At 36.9% G+C, this 15,790-nt stretch overlaps 1 protein-coding gene across 1 annotated transcript in view; it reads right to left on the bottom strand.

Annotated features, from left to right (window-relative positions):
- The window catches only part of LOC106668219 (LIM/homeobox protein LMX-1.2), a 68,519-nt gene extending 66,054 nt beyond the window's left edge, over positions 1-2,465 (bottom strand). The window contains exon 1 of the mRNA XM_024229604.1: positions 2,310-2,465. The gene's annotated coding sequence lies outside the window, so the exon portion shown is untranslated. The remainder of the gene's footprint in view (positions 1-2,309) is intronic.
- Between the last annotated feature and the right edge of the window lie 13,325 nt (positions 2,466-15,790).

Below are 15,790 nucleotides of genomic sequence, written 5' to 3'. Positions count from 1 at the left end.
AGAGAGAGAGAGAGAGAGAGAGAGAGAGAGAGAGAGAGAGAGAGAGAAATGACAAAAAATAGGTTTAGAGAAATGAAGAGAGAGAATGAAAGGAAGAAAGAGATTCAAAAATAGAAAAAGAGAGGAAAAGAAAAAGTAATAATGAAATAAAGAAACATATAGTAAGAGAAAAATAAAGAAAAAGAGAGAGAGGGAATAAAAAGAAAGAGAAAAAGAGAAAGAAAGATAGAGAGAGAGAGAACGAAAAGAACAATAGATTTGGAAGAAATACTAAGATAATATAATAAAAGAGAGAGAGAAAGAAAGCAAAAAGAAGATACAAAATAGAAAGAGGGGTAGAGCGAGAAAGAGAAAGTGATAGTGAAATAAAGCGATAAAGATAGTAAAAGAGAAATAAAGAAAAAAGAGGGAGAGAAAAGGAAAGATAGTGATTTAGAGAACAGAGGTAGTTTAACATTGATAGAGAGAGAACGAGAGAGAGAGAGAGAGAGAGAGAGAACGAGAGAGAGAGAGAGAGAACTAAAAAAGGAAAATAGATTTGGAGAAGCACGAGGATAAGGTATTAAAAGAGAGAGAGAGAGAGAGAGAGAGAGAGAGAGAGAGAGAGAGAGAGTAATAAAAGGAAGAGAGAAAGAATGAGAGAGAGGGAGAGATTCAAAAATAGAAATAGAGAGAGGGAAGGAGAGAGAGAGAAAGAGAGAGGGAGAGAGTGAGAGGGAGGGAGATACAAAAATAGAAATAGAGAGAAGGAAGGAGAGAGAGAGAGAAAGGACAAAAAATCGGTTTTAGAGAAATAAAGAGAGAGAATGAAAGGAAGAAAGAGATTCAAAAATAGAAAGAGAGAGGATAAGAGAAAGTAATAATGAAATAAAGAATGAGATAGTAAGAGAAAAATAAATAAAAAGAGAGAGAGAGAGAGAGAGAGGAGGGAATAAAAATAAAGAGAAAAAGAGAAAGAAAGATAGATAGACAGACAGATAGATAGATAGATAGATAGATAGATAGATAGATAGATAGAGAGAGAGAGAGAGAGAGAGAGAGAGAGAAAGAGAGAGAGACAACGAGAGAGAGAACGAACAAGGAAAATAGATTTGGAGAAACACGAGGATAAGGTATAAAAGAGACAGAGAGAGAGGACAAGAAATACGTTTTAGAGAAATAAAGAGAGAGAATGAAAGGAAGAAAGAGATTCAAAAATAGAAAGAGAGAGAAAAAGAGAAAGTAATAATGAACTAAAGAATGAGATAGTAAGAGAAAAAGAAATAAAAGGAGAGAGAGAGCGGAGGGAATAAAAAGAAAGAGAAAAAGAGAAAGAAAGATAGATAGATAGATAGATAGAGAGAGAGAGAGAGAGAGAGAGAGAGAGAGAGAGAGAGAGAGAGAGAGAGAGAGAGAACGAAAAGGAAAATAAAGTTTGAGAAGTACTAAGATAATAAAAGAGAGAGAAAGAAAGAAACAAAAGAGAGTACAAAAATAGAAAGAGAGAAAGCAAGAGAGAGAAAAGTGAGAAAGAAAGTGATCAAGTGGGAGAAAGTAAGAAAAAAGTTAGATAGATGCACATATAGAAAAGAGAGAGAGAAGAAAACTTTATCTAGAAGTTATTCAGAAATCGTGAGATGCGGTCTGGTCTCACGATTTCTGAATAATTATCGATTAACGGTCACTAATCACCACACATTTATCTAGAAGAAAACATTTTACGTGAAGAAATAATAGAACGTTTTGCCCACTTTGTTATTGAAAGGAAAGGTTCTTTGCGATTAATTGTCGAAAGATAACCCGACGTTCAATATTTCTGGAAATAGTTGTGAAATGTTTGACAAATTTAGTTAGTTTTTTTCTCAGTGAGAGGGAATAAGGGTTACGAATATTGGATATGTCTGGAGTATGATATACTATGTAATAAAACTGATGTAATTTTTCAATAATAAAACACTGTTAGGTTGCTTATTAAAAATGAAACTGGAAAATTGGTTCAAACATTAGAAAAGTTGATGGGAAATGACTGGGAAATACAGTTTTGAAGATTTGAAGTTAAAGTCTAAAAATAATGTATTTTCTCTATCTATTTAAATGCTGGACCATTAAGGAAATAAACAAATATGCGGTAGAATTTTAGAGAGGATCCGCCAAAGCATGCTGATTTAGATAATTAATGAGTTAATAAAGGAACGTCAAAGTCAGGTAAGTATTAATGTTTTGACGGTTGATGGATGTTGACGTCGCAAGGAAGAGAGTTCTCTGAGCCCCTAGGGGGTGAAAGTTGAGGATCGAGTCATGAGGGGGTCGGGGGCGGGCGGTTGACTTACCTGTCCTTTTGGCTATATGACGTCACGACATTCCACAACCCTATCGATCCCAACGACACCGAACAATGATTTATGATCAGCTGATGACGCGCCCCAGAGGCCTCTCAGTCCAGACATCATGAGCAATTTAAATAATCTCGACTTGGGGGTGAGGGCGAGAGTGGGGAAAAGGCCCTAAGGGCGCTGTGGCAACCCCTGTCCGTCTCACGAGTATTCCTCCGCGAGGGCGTGGCCTCGCCCCCACCGGCTTTCTTATCCCTCCTACAACCCTCAGACTTTCAATTCCAGCCCTGGAAAAAAATATTTCCCATCCTTCGGATTGGGCGAAATTGTCTCCAGAGTGTCCTTCTTGGATTTACAAGAGACCCTCGACGAGATATGGTCGCCGGTTATGCTCTATTAACGCGGCAGTCGCACCGACCTGTTGAAAATTGTCAAATACAGTTACCCGTAAAAAGATACTTTTTAAATACAACACAGAACAGCTACAAGAATAGCTACATTTTATCTAAACAATCTGCTTCCATATATAGCATTTTTCAGTCAAATTAAATATTTTTTCAACCAATTTAACACTTTCAATACATTAAATTCACTAATTTCGTGGCCCGCTTGACCAATTAGTATATTACAATTAATTAAGTTTTTAGTTGAGATAAAAAAGTCAATGGCACGAGCGGGATTCGAACGTTGGTGTCCGAGTTGATCGAGGTCACGATAGCTCAAGTGGTAGAGCAGCGGCGTATCTAGCCGAAGATCGTGGGTTCGAATCCCGCTCGTGCCATTGACTTTTTTATCTCAACTAAAAACCTTAATTAATTGTAATATATTAATTGGTCAAGCGGACCACGAAATTAGTGAATTTAATGATTTAAAATGAAGTATACTTCACTAAAGCTCTCCGTGGCCATTTCATTTGTCGCCGAGAATCCAATTTGATTACACGACATTTGAAAAATGGCAAAAAGGAGGGAAAATTCAAAAGGTGTGGTTGAGATGGGAAGTTAGTGTCCGAGTGGATCAAGGTCACGATAGCTCAAGTGGTAGAGTAGCAGCGTATCAAGCCGAAGATCGTGAGTTCGAATCCCGCTCGTGACACTGACTTTTTTATCTTACCTAATAACCTTAATTAATTGAAATATTTGACTGTACCTTCGCGAAAATTCGAATTCCTCCGGACTTAAAATTTTAAGTCGTATCGCTCTCTTTTCGAGGGACTTAGAGACTATGATTTGACAGGCGTCCCACGTTTCTTGCACGAATGTCGATTTGTGAGGCTGAAGCAAAAGTTCTTCCATACATCCTATAGACCGATGAATCCAAGTTCATCTCTAATGGCATACTGAACCGTTGGAATTTTCAAACGTGGGCAGAGGAAATCTGAGCATTTCGTATTCTTGTCATCATCAGGTGGTTCACAGTATCAACCTTTGGTGTAGATTTCTCGGAAATAAATTAATTTGGCCTTATTTCTATGAAAATAATTTAAATGGTGCTTAGTTCCTCCATTTCTTGAGGTAGGTTTTACCGAAACTATTAGATGATGTTCCTCTGCAACAAAGAATGATTCCCCAGCTTGATGGATGCCCGCATACAATTCTTTGCAATTGCGTTATTTGAATCGTCACTTCCAGGATAGGACCTCATGGCCCCCTAGGTCCCCGATTTAACTCCATATGACTATTTTCTCTGGGTCCATTTAAAAAACTTTGCCTAGCCGGTCATAACCCAGCAAGTAGAAGAACTTCGACAAAGGATAGAAAATGCTTGTCAATCCATCTCCCCTGACTCTATCGCTCTAAGCACCAGTGAAGCGTGGTTAATCTTTACGCGAGGCAGACAGATCGAACATGGTTGTGATTAATAAATAGCAAACAAAATGACTTTTTTAAAAACTTTTTGCCATAACTTGTCACTTTTAGCCCAATTTAAAAACCGATAGCACCTTAGTTTTCAACTTAAAAAAATCCTTAAAAATGATGTGTCATAGTCATATTTGAAATTTTGACGTTGAACTGGGCCTGAGGTACCCTGTATAATGTTTCTACAAAAAATGGCATACTAAACCGTTGGAAGTTTTAAACGTGGGCAAAAGAAAATCTGAGCATTTCGTACTCTTGAAATCATCAGGTGGTTCAAAGTATCAACGTTTGGTGTGGATTTCTCGGATATAAATTAATTTGGCCCTATTTCTACGAAAATAATTTAAATGGAGCTTAGTTCTTCAATTTGTTGAGGTAGGTTTTACCGACACTATTAGATGATGTTCCTCCGCAACAAAGAATGATTCCCCAGCTTGATGGATGCCCGCATACAATTCTTTGCAGGTGAGACGTTATTTGAATCGTCACTTCCGGGATAGGTGGATAGGACTTCATGACCCGATGTGATGGCCTCCTCGGTCACCCTATTTACCTCCATTTGACTATTTTCTGTGGGTCTATTGAAAAAACCCTGTCTAGCCAATCATAACTCAGCAAGTAGAAGAACTGCGGCATAGGAGAGAAAATGCTTGTAAATCCATTTCCCTGGCTCGATCGCTCTGAGCCCGGGATGTAAGGAAGAACTTTTTCTTCAGCCTCCCAAACAACACGACAAAAACCGACACTAAATGGTACACGTATTAGGAACGAAATGTACAAACTAATTTATTCGACGAATTAGGCAAAACAGAGCACTGAAAACTACAAACTCAAAGGAAAATTACTAAGACAAAAATCGGCTAGACAAAAAACACAGACCAACTGGAAAACGGAATATTACACTAACATATGAATGCAAAGTCAAATCGGGCAGACAGGACCAATTCAGGGCCAACGAAGGAAAATCGAATTACGCGACTCACCTAATAGAAAACAACCACGAATCATAAACAATACAAACAAGTTTGAAACCTTAGGGCTTTTCTTACGAATTGTGAAGCAACAGGTTGTAATAATGATCATTTAAAATTCCAGTTAATTGTTCCTTTTATCTTAGGTCCTGGTTGAAAAAGAATAAATAATTAGAATAATCAATATTGTCAATTATGATCGCTAAACAGATATGGATTATGTGTGGTTAGTGACCGTTAGTCAATGATTATTCGGAGATCGTGAGATGCGGTCTGGTGTGACGTAGGTTTTAGAAAAACATTTTCTTTATCATGCCAAAGTTTCGAGCTTTAGTGAGACCACCTTCAGAGCTCAAAGTGTTTGTTTTCTGCGTAATTGTGCACTGGGCACTCTCAACACGACACACAAGAATGGCACAATTACGCAGAAAACAAACACTTTGAGCCCTGAAGATGATCTCAATAAAGATCGAAACGTTGGCACGATAAAGAAAATGGTTTTCTAAAATCTACGTCACACCAGACCGCATCTCACGATCTCCGAATAATTGTACGGATTATTTAAAATATTTATAGGCGTATCTTACCTCGGTGCACAATTCTTCTGCCTATAAATATTTAAATGTTTCAGTTCTGTTTTTCTATTTTTTTAAAGCACGATAACGTGCAGGATGATAATTTCTTGCAATAATGTTTTATTAAGCATGTTTCTTTTTTCGACTATCCGATTTTATATAATAGTTTCACCAAACAAAAGAGTATTTCAGTACTTTTTTCAATTCGAAGAGTGAAAAATAAAATAAAATAAACTATTTCAAGACGTCAAGTTTTAATATTCTCATATCGAGGTATAAACTTTTAGCCTAAGTTGTGCATTATGCTGCATCCGTTAACTGTGCAAATATGCAATTACTCCACTACGTACGACTGCGGTATGCCACCGGATGTCAACCCTGTAATTTATGTATGTAAGAAATGTCCTGAGTCAAATAAAGATGCAATAAAAGCGGTAATTTTGAAAATTAAAGCACTCAACAACACGCAAAACAATATTTTTTGAACGACAGTGTTTGTAGTGTAATAAATGCTCCAGTGTATTTTCGTACTGTCGTGAAAAAACCGCTCGGTTTTGTTCAATGAATTTTTATTAAGACAAAAATAAACGATAAATTTTGATAATTTTACCAAATCCGTAAAAAAAATTAGACATCTTAAAACTGACCTATTCATTTTAGATAACTAATATATATCCAAATAAATAATAATTAAGAATTAATCAAATCTAGAAATCGAAAAACTATGGAATAGAAAATAAGAATAACTATTTGCCTACCATAGTTGGGGAAAATAACTGAGAATTTAGCAAATATAATTAAAAGGATGTAATAAAACTAATCTGCATTAGGAATCCGTTATATTTAATGGTCTATTGATCAAATTACTTCTTTCAATTAATTAATCTTTTTATGTAAGGTTTTGGTTTTAATGAAAAAGGTCAGTGTCACGAGCGGGATTCGAACCCACGACCTTCGGCTCAATACGCCGCTACCACTTGAGCTATCGTGACTTCAGAAGACGATAGAAGCCACATTAGCTCAAGTGGGAGAGTAGCGGCGTATTTACCCGAAAGTTCGTGGGTTCGAATCCCGTTCGTGACACTGATTTTTTTATCTCAGCCAATACCTTACATAGAAAGAATAATTAATTGGAAGAAGTAATTTGGTCAATTGTCCACTAAAACGTAAATGGATACACTGTAATATTACAATTTATTCGTTCTGCTGGAGTGAAAGTGTAAATTATGTATGTTCGTTGTATTTATTTGAGTATTTATTTATTTATTTGTGTGTTTATTTAATTGTGTATTTATTTGTTTTATCATTATATATTGGTAGTTATGTAATTTATTATTTTTGCTTCAATATGTTCGTACAACAAACATACATTTATTATATTTATTTATGATATATTTATAAATGAAGATGCATTACAATTGCAGAAAATGTAAAAGGCTAAAAAATAAAATTAAATAAAAAAATAAAAGAAAGATCTCTGAAATATTTTAGTTTATTTATAATGAAGTCTCCCATTCTGGTCCTTTGGATATTTTTCGCTGAAAAATATAAAGTAGGAAAACAAATTTTTAACATTTTATCAAACAAATGAGGTAAATTTGACGAGATTTTGATCTGCCTACCACGCACTGGGTTGTTCAGATGATTTCGGCATTTTGCCATCTTCAGTGAGTATGTGCTATTTTTGTAAAGTCAGATTTGTTTTATAAGAGAGTGAAGCATTTGTCGGCATCTTTGGTGCAATATGGCATTAGTCAGGGTGATCTGTATGTTAATCGATGTATTTATTCGATTTTTTACTCAAATGTCTGTAAACTTGTTATAACTTATAAAGCTTAGTTAAGTTTTTATTATAATTTTTTAAGCATGTTCATTTTTCGTCCTTTTTGTACGTAGTGTTTCATGCTTGTCTGAGACACGTACTTAAATATGACACAAAGACTGGTTTAAATTTAGTTCAGTGCTCAAAAAAATGCTCGAAACGTTATCTTGAACCATGATCAAATTACGAATCTGGTTCCACTTGGAACGGCCATCGAGCATGGGTTAAACCTAGTTCAGAGTTAAGCGACGTACATTTCATAATTAATCTGCACCTTGTTAAAAATGCATTCTCAAGATTCGATTTTTGTCGATTTCTATTTAATTTTGTCGGTCAAAAGTTGAAAGAGATTTGAATCAGTTTTTGTTCCCACGTTTCAATAAAAATCAACTTTTGATATTCAAATAATTGAATGTTTTTTTTCTAATCAGCAATAGTAAGTCTAGCACTTTCTGTTTCTTTTACGAAAGGACTCAACGCGTTTTCTCTCGCGTATTTATTTATACTCGTCAGGTCGCGTCATCATTAGTAGTTTAACGCTCTATTTTCTAAACTTGGGTCAAATTATGAACGAGGTTGTAGTGAAGCCGGTTTAAACTTAGATTTGTTCAACAGGCCCTAAGACCAGCAGACCTAACAACACTAAAAATACACAAATCAATAAAACAATTATTCGATTAAAAACCATCTGCTGGGTACAAACTATCAAGGCTTAATGAAAGTAACCTAAAATCGATCCTTAAGGATTTTTTTCTCTTGACGGGAAAAAATACTTGGATGGAGGGTAAAAAGACCAAAATGATAGCGACCAAATTTCAGGTTCATCACCACAGTGACAGCATAAATTTCTCAATAATTTCAATTAATTAAGGTGTTTAGTTGAGATAAAAAAGTCAGCGTCTCGAGCGGGATTCGAACCGACGATCTTCGGCTAGATATGCCGCTGCTCTACCACTCGAGCTGCCTCGATCCACCCAGACACTAACTTCCCATCTCAACACCCCCTTTTGAATTTTCCCTCCTTTTTGCCAATTTAGCCGAAGATCGTGGGTTCGAATCCCGCTCGTGGCATTAACTTTTTTTCATCTCAACTAAATACCTTAATTAATTGTAATGTATTAATTGGTCAAGCGGACCACGAAATTAGTGAATTTAATGAATTTCATAGGAATATTGAATTTTTTAAAGTAAATCTACAAGCAATTACGAGCATTAATCGATTGTTCATAATTCATAAAGGATAGAGCATGGCAACTTGAGTACTTCCTCAATAATTAAACTTTTAACAAACTTTGTATGTAAGGTCTTAGTTGAAATGAAAAAGTTAGTGTCAAGAGCGGGATTCGAACCCACGATCTTCGGCTAGATCCGCCGCTGCTCTACCACTTGGGCTATCGTGACTTCAAGTTATCGTGAGCTCAAATGGATAAAGCATCGGCGTATTGAGCCGAAGGTCGTGGGTTCGAATCTAACTCATGACTCTAACTTTTCATCTCAACCGAGACCTAACATAAAAAGAGTAATTCATTGAAAAAAGTAATTTGGTCAATTATACCACTAAACATAATAGGGTTTATTAAACTATAAAGAAATTCAATACAAAAAAGAAGATCAACATTAATAATAATTACAATTAATTAAGGTTTTTAGTTGAGATGAAAAAAAGTAAATGGCACGAGCGGGATTCGAACCCACGATCTTCGGCTAGATTTGCAAAAAGGAGGGAAAGTTCAAATAGGTGGGGTTGGGGAAGTTAGTGTCCGAGTGGATCGAGGTCACGATAGCTCAAGTGGTAGAGCAGCGGCGTATCTAGCCGAAGATCGTGAGTTGGAATCCCGCTCGTGCCATTGACTTTTTTATCTCAACTAAAAACTTTAATTAATTGAAAGATATTAATTGGTCAAGCGGACCACGAAAACTAGTGAATTTCTCAATAATGATACTAGTTTTTAAAAAAATAAAACAGGTCATCTAGTAGAAATTTTTTATAGAAATTAGATTTAATTTTTAAAAAACATCCTAAGAGATCATTGAGATCTGTTTACATTTATGTTATCAAAGAAAACAAGATTTGTCGTATCTTGATTGTGAAAAATGTGACGCCAGTCGTAGACGTCAAATTCGAACGGAGCAAAATCAAAATTGGCGTTTGTTCTCAAATCCGTGGTCGCACAATCGAAGAGACGCCGTGTATAATTAATCGACTGGTCGACAATTGTAGATGGATCCACGTTCGTCATTCACTGTCAAGGGTCGACGTTTAATCCCTGCTCATTTCCATCATCCCAGTCCCCGGACATTCCAGTCGAACTGCTCAACGGTGTCTCATTTTTATTTATTATCAACAAACAAACGCGCTAGATAAAAACACATATGCATCATCTCTATTTAAATACAGCGTAAAACAAAGGTATTAAATGACGTCTTCAAAATATTATATACCAGCCAAGCTAACGCGCCCACCCCATTTTTTCTTTGCGGTTCTAGACAGGAAAAAAGGATGAATTGAGACTCCCCTTGAATTTTCATGTAGTTTGTTCATGTATGGTCGATTTATTTATTTCGACCTCGATCCTACATAAGTCGAATTCAAATTCTTAATTTTAAATGAGAACCACCATTTTTCACATTTTTCTTTGAAACTAGATTTTTTGGCAAGAAAAATGAGCACTGAATCATTAAAATCGGTCCAATAGAACCGGAGATATGATTTTTTGAAATTAGCCGGAATGTTGTTCTAGTGCGTTAGGTCGAAACCACTTTGTTTTGCCTTCTGCTGTAAATATTTTGAAGAGAGAGTGGAAAATCAGCCAAAGTAGAGAGAAAAGTCGGAAAGCTTAATAAATTCCCTGCCAAATCCCATTAATTTCGTATTTTAGTAAGGACACATTGCTAAAAAGGACTGTGTAGAGATTAGTGACCGTTAAACGATAGTTATTCAGATATCGTGAGATGCGGTCGGGTGTGATGTAGGTTTCAGAAAAACATTTTCTTTATCGTGCCAACGTTTCGATCTTTATTGAGATCATCTTCAGGGCTCAAAGTGTTTGCCTTCTGTGTAATTGTGTCATTCTTGCGTGTCGTGTCTAGAGTGCCAGTGAGATTTTGCTATTTTTCAATAGCAATATTTCAAGGAAAAATATTTTGTGAAACTTTTTTTTTAATTTATTTTTTATTTGCGCCAATTATATTAATGGCCAATAACGTATAACATACATGACTTCCTCAAAGCATATACACTGCGTCCTATCCGTGAGGCCGGGTGTATAACGATAGTCAAGCATAAGCAGGGACGGTGTAATTGTAGAACTCAGGATGCTTTTCCATCTCCTGTACAAATTTTATGTTCGACGCCTCCATGGGATACTAACCCGAAACACACAACTAGCTCGATTTTTGCAGTGCACTGCACGTCGCAATAGTCGCAACCAAGTCGAGAAGGATCGAAAAGGTGTCGACCCGAGAGTTCTTGTTTACCTAATTGCACAGGAAGTAGTGAGAAAAGTTGCGTCGCAATTGCATCGAGCGCGAGTCGACCCATGTATGGTGGGCCACTAACTTCCCATACCTTCTTTCACCTATATTCCCAACACCTTTAACCTTGCACTCAACAAACGGAAGCAGTACAGTAAACCAACAAGTATGCCCTGTTAGAGATTGGGGAAAAGAAGCTGGGAAAATTGTCCATGGACAGTTCGATGAGGACACTTTTTACCCTGAATCCTTTTGTGGCAGACCAGACTGCCAAAAAACGCGAATCCATTAGGCAAAGGATCAAAAACAAGTGCTCCATTCAATGGGAATGTAGCCAAGGATAAAACTATGCAAAAAAGTTTTTTCAAAAGACCATCACAGAAAATAACTGCAGAACTACTAAATCTAGGTCGTGCTAAGACTAGAAAAATAGTTGGATTGCTGATGACACTACAGACTCCAGATACTATGACTCGGAGTAGCAGAAACAAGCCTGGGCAGATATTGCCAAGAACAAGAAATAGCGGAACATGTCCTCTGTTGGTGCGAAGGCCTATATAGTCTAAGACTCCTAATCCTGGAAGAGGAAAAGCCAAGCCTGAAGGAATACATATGGGAGCCCTTGAAAAAGCCTTGGGGCCTGGTAAAAAGCCATAAGCTTAATGAGCTCTAGATTAAAAATAATGGAGATACACAATAAACCAATACTGGTCGCAGTTGCAGGTCATAAAGAGACCGATTCCTACATGATCTAATCTGAAACCAACGAGAAGACCCAATACGTCACAACATCACAAACACCACAAACTGAATTTTGCAAAGCCTTAACGAACATGGCCTCAGCGAACCAGCTTTGACATGTGAAAACAGCAGGGTCTTTTCAGGACAACACATCCCAAAACAGCGTCTCAGAGCTGAGTTTTCTCACTGAAGTGTTGTCATGGTCAAAGAGTGATCCAAAAAAAGGAAAAAATAAATCTGATCTCACTAACATGAATAAATGGGGTACTCTACCAGACCCCTTCTGCCACTTCTGCGAAACAAAAGAAGAAACGGCTCGACACTACCTTGCAGAATGCGATAGGTATGCTAGGGAAAGATTTGATACTTTCGAAGGAGAGGACATAACAAAAACACTCCCCAGGATAAAATGGTCCACAATCCTAGGGTGTGAATAGGTCCAAAAGGTTTATGCAGGACTCGTGAGCCGACCAGGTCCCGGACCTTTTAGGGATGGGGTACGGGCCTACCCAGGCTTTTAACCCCTCGAGTCCTGGTCGCCCACCCTGCGTAATATATATAACATGAATACACACAGTTGTCAGAGGTGCACTCTAATCACTCCCCCTATCGATAGGGGAGACAACAAGAACAAATGTTGGAGCTCCATTTGGTGCCACTCGGTGAGTCAAATTCCTTTTTCTAAAAAAATGTCCTAATACATTAAAAACAAATCCATTTTAGTCACAAATTGCTTTTTAATATCCTGGAACCAACTTTAAAGTAAGCTTGTTGTCCCTAGAGCCATTAGGCAATTTACACACTCCTCGACATGTTTGGAGTTGAGAGCATAGGCATTACATTTATAACCTGACTGTCTGAGAATATGTAATCTTTGCACTTTTCATATTTACACTTATTAACTCCTGTGCACAATATTGCTGGACCTCAGTTGGAAAAATTGTTGGGATCAGTCTAAGGGGCTTTGCTAGGGTATCGTTCGGCCTTTTTACTTCTAAACCTAATCCATGTTTCATCTTGGATCCATCTGTGCACCATATTTGAACTTGTTTAAGGAAACTTGGTGTTACCATTCTTCCAAAAGGTCTCATTTATTTTAATTCTCTCCAGAATTTGGTGGGCACCTCCTTGTAACTCAGGAGTTGCTAAAGGCAAACTCCTAATGACCACTGATGGCTCCAAAACCGACAAGGGCATGGGGGCTGGAGTCTACAGAATGAATCCAAAGACTGAACTGATGGTAAACCTAGTTGAATATGATGCAGTTTTTCGGTCTGAAATAAAAAAAGCTAGGAATGCAGTCCCGGAAGATGCCATCTTCTCTGACAGTCTGGCAGCATGAAAGGCCTCATGCAAGGTGAAGACAAAGAGTTTTTTGGAACTACATGAAGGCCCTGGTGGAAGTCAGCAACACCAATGACCAGATCCTGGCATGGGTCCGTGTGGGCATGCGAGGAATAGAAGCAATAAAAAGATTGGCATGTTGGCCAAAAAAGGAGCCAACACAGACTCTCTAGAATCTGAACCCTGCCATAGCCATCTGGCCACAAAAGAGGATACACCTGAAAATAGATCCTTAATGAGTCCAAAACTGGTGGAACAATACCAAAGGTATGAGGCATGCAAAGAGATCTGTAGAAGGGCCATCTGCAAAACTTACATTTACTGGAGGGCAATCGCAACTGAAGCAGAACTATGGTTCGACTCCTGACAGGGCACATGCACTGGATAGGACTACGGACAGAAAAAACACTGTGCAGATACTGCCAGGAATAGGAAGAAACTGCAGGACACAAGTTGTGCTTTTGTGAAGATCTATGCAAGTGCAGATTTTTGCAATGCCACAAGCACGATTCTACACTACGACATTGATTAACATCTTGAAGCTGGCTAGTGATTTGTCAAAACCAAAAGAGCACAATAGACTCAGGTCAAGGTGCAGAAGGCCATGGAGCCACCTGTTTTATTCCTGTCCCTATTCTCTTTGTTGTTCAGAAGTACTGACTGGATTTCTTTTCTTCATCATGAGGGAAATCCAATACTGAAAAGGTTAGAGGTCATAGTTGCAAAACCACTACAGAGAGGATACACTTTGTTTACTAATTATAACCCTAAAGTAAATACTTAACAAGAGAAAAAACGGAGTATTAATTATTAAATAATTTTGAATTTAAGTTTACAGGTGCAAAATAGACATTTTTGTTTGTCTCAATGTGTTCATAAATTTCTTGAATCTTTATATGACAATACATTTCTATTGTGGTTCTAAGCGGTTGAAATAATGAGGACCAGATAGGTTAGATGTATGTCAGAAAACCATCTTTTTCATTAATTTACCAATGTTTCGACCTTTATTTGAGTCATCATCAAGACATAAAATGTACTTTTCTTGTAGTGACATATTTTTTAAGTGCATACATCGTGAACACAATCGCAACAATTTCAACATGTGTACACTTAACAAACTACAATAATAACACTGTTTATGCCTTGAAAATGACCTTAATAAAGGTTGAAACGGGCAATTAAATCTGACGTACATCTAACCCAGCTATTCTTCACTATTTGAACCACTTATTAAACCATCAGTCACTAAACAACACATTATTTAAAAAAAAGTTTTGATAGTATTGGTGACTCAAAAGATAAAAAAACTTCTGTAATTATAATTGCAATTATTTATACATAACAGTCTGTTGAACCGACTTGTAAACCAACAGCCACTACCTTAACCTTAACTAAGTCTGATTAAAAGAATATAAAAAAAATTACCTAAAGACGATTTACAAAATTATTGCAAGTGAATAAGGGACTGAAAATTATATGCAGTAAATAAAATTATTAAACAATTTATGTAAGAATATTATAAAATTAAATTTAATAAATTAACTTCTGAGCTTTTAGGTTATGTAATTAATATGAAAACCGAATATATTCAAACCTTATTTGATTCAGATAATAAATTACAGCACTACTGAGGTTTGAAAAGTGCTAATGATTAGTTTTGCCGGCATATTGTCATTAATGAACCCCACAATATCTCATCTTTTGACAAATCAAATAATGTAAACTATAATTCGAGGAGTAATGTAAAAAAAACATTTTTAGTAGTTATTTCAATTAATTATGTTTTTTAGGTAATGTCTTGGTTGAGATGAAAAGGCTAGTTTCACATGTGGGACCTTGGGCTAGATCGCCCAATTCAGATGGGCATTCCATCACCGCCCAAGGTGGTTTTTTCAGCTGTATGCCTACAGTCCTTACAACGTTTTGATCGTTCAAACTTGACAAGAGTTTTATTTCTCTGATACATTCTTCTTGCATCGTCTTAACGAAAACATGCCCTTTACTGACTTCCTCACCGTCCATTTCACACATAATCACCTACAAGAAGGATTTCAGCAGTTTATAGAAAAAAAGTGATTGTGTTTAATTAAATGTAGGTATAAAACAAAACTTACTTCTCCTACATGGCAAGAGCCTAATTTCTGTAAAATCCGAAGGCAATATTGAGGTATGGGTACTAATTCTCCTTCACGACACTTGTAGGATTGTCCCATGTTGGGTACAATATTCCATGAAACTGCAGGAGGTGCCATCTGTAATAAAAAATCCAGCTTAATATAATACTACCAGAGACCATGTAATAATAAAAAACAAAAATATCAATATAAGGCTATATATTTCTTAAGAGCATAATTTTGGGTAGTGTAGTCTGCCAGTGAGGAAGTGATTTTAATTTTTTTCCATTTACCCTCTTTCTCTCTCTTGGCGCAGTGTGGTATCGCTTTCTCACGGGAGAATCTGGTCTAGTGACAGCATAGGGCGTTGCTGATAGATTGTTTGGTTTACCGTTATTACAAGTTGTGTGTTCTGTATGCTCCTGAACTGCAGGGTCGAATAGCTCTGGTATGCTTTGCCTGACAGGCTGCCTGTAATACTGTTATTGTCGCTCACATCGTCAACAGCTTCCTTGTGTGACACATCGGAATGAATTGACTCCTCTGCAAAATGAAACATTTACATGTAAATAATG

The sequence above is a fragment of the Cimex lectularius genome, unplaced genomic scaffold (assembly GCF_000648675.2).
Source record: "Cimex lectularius strain Harlan isolate CLEC.00 unplaced genomic scaffold, Clec_2.1 scaffold356, whole genome shotgun sequence".
NCBI classification, from domain to species: Eukaryota; Metazoa; Arthropoda; class Insecta; order Hemiptera; family Cimicidae; genus Cimex; species Cimex lectularius.
This window is presented reverse-complemented; position numbering and strand designations above follow the sequence as displayed.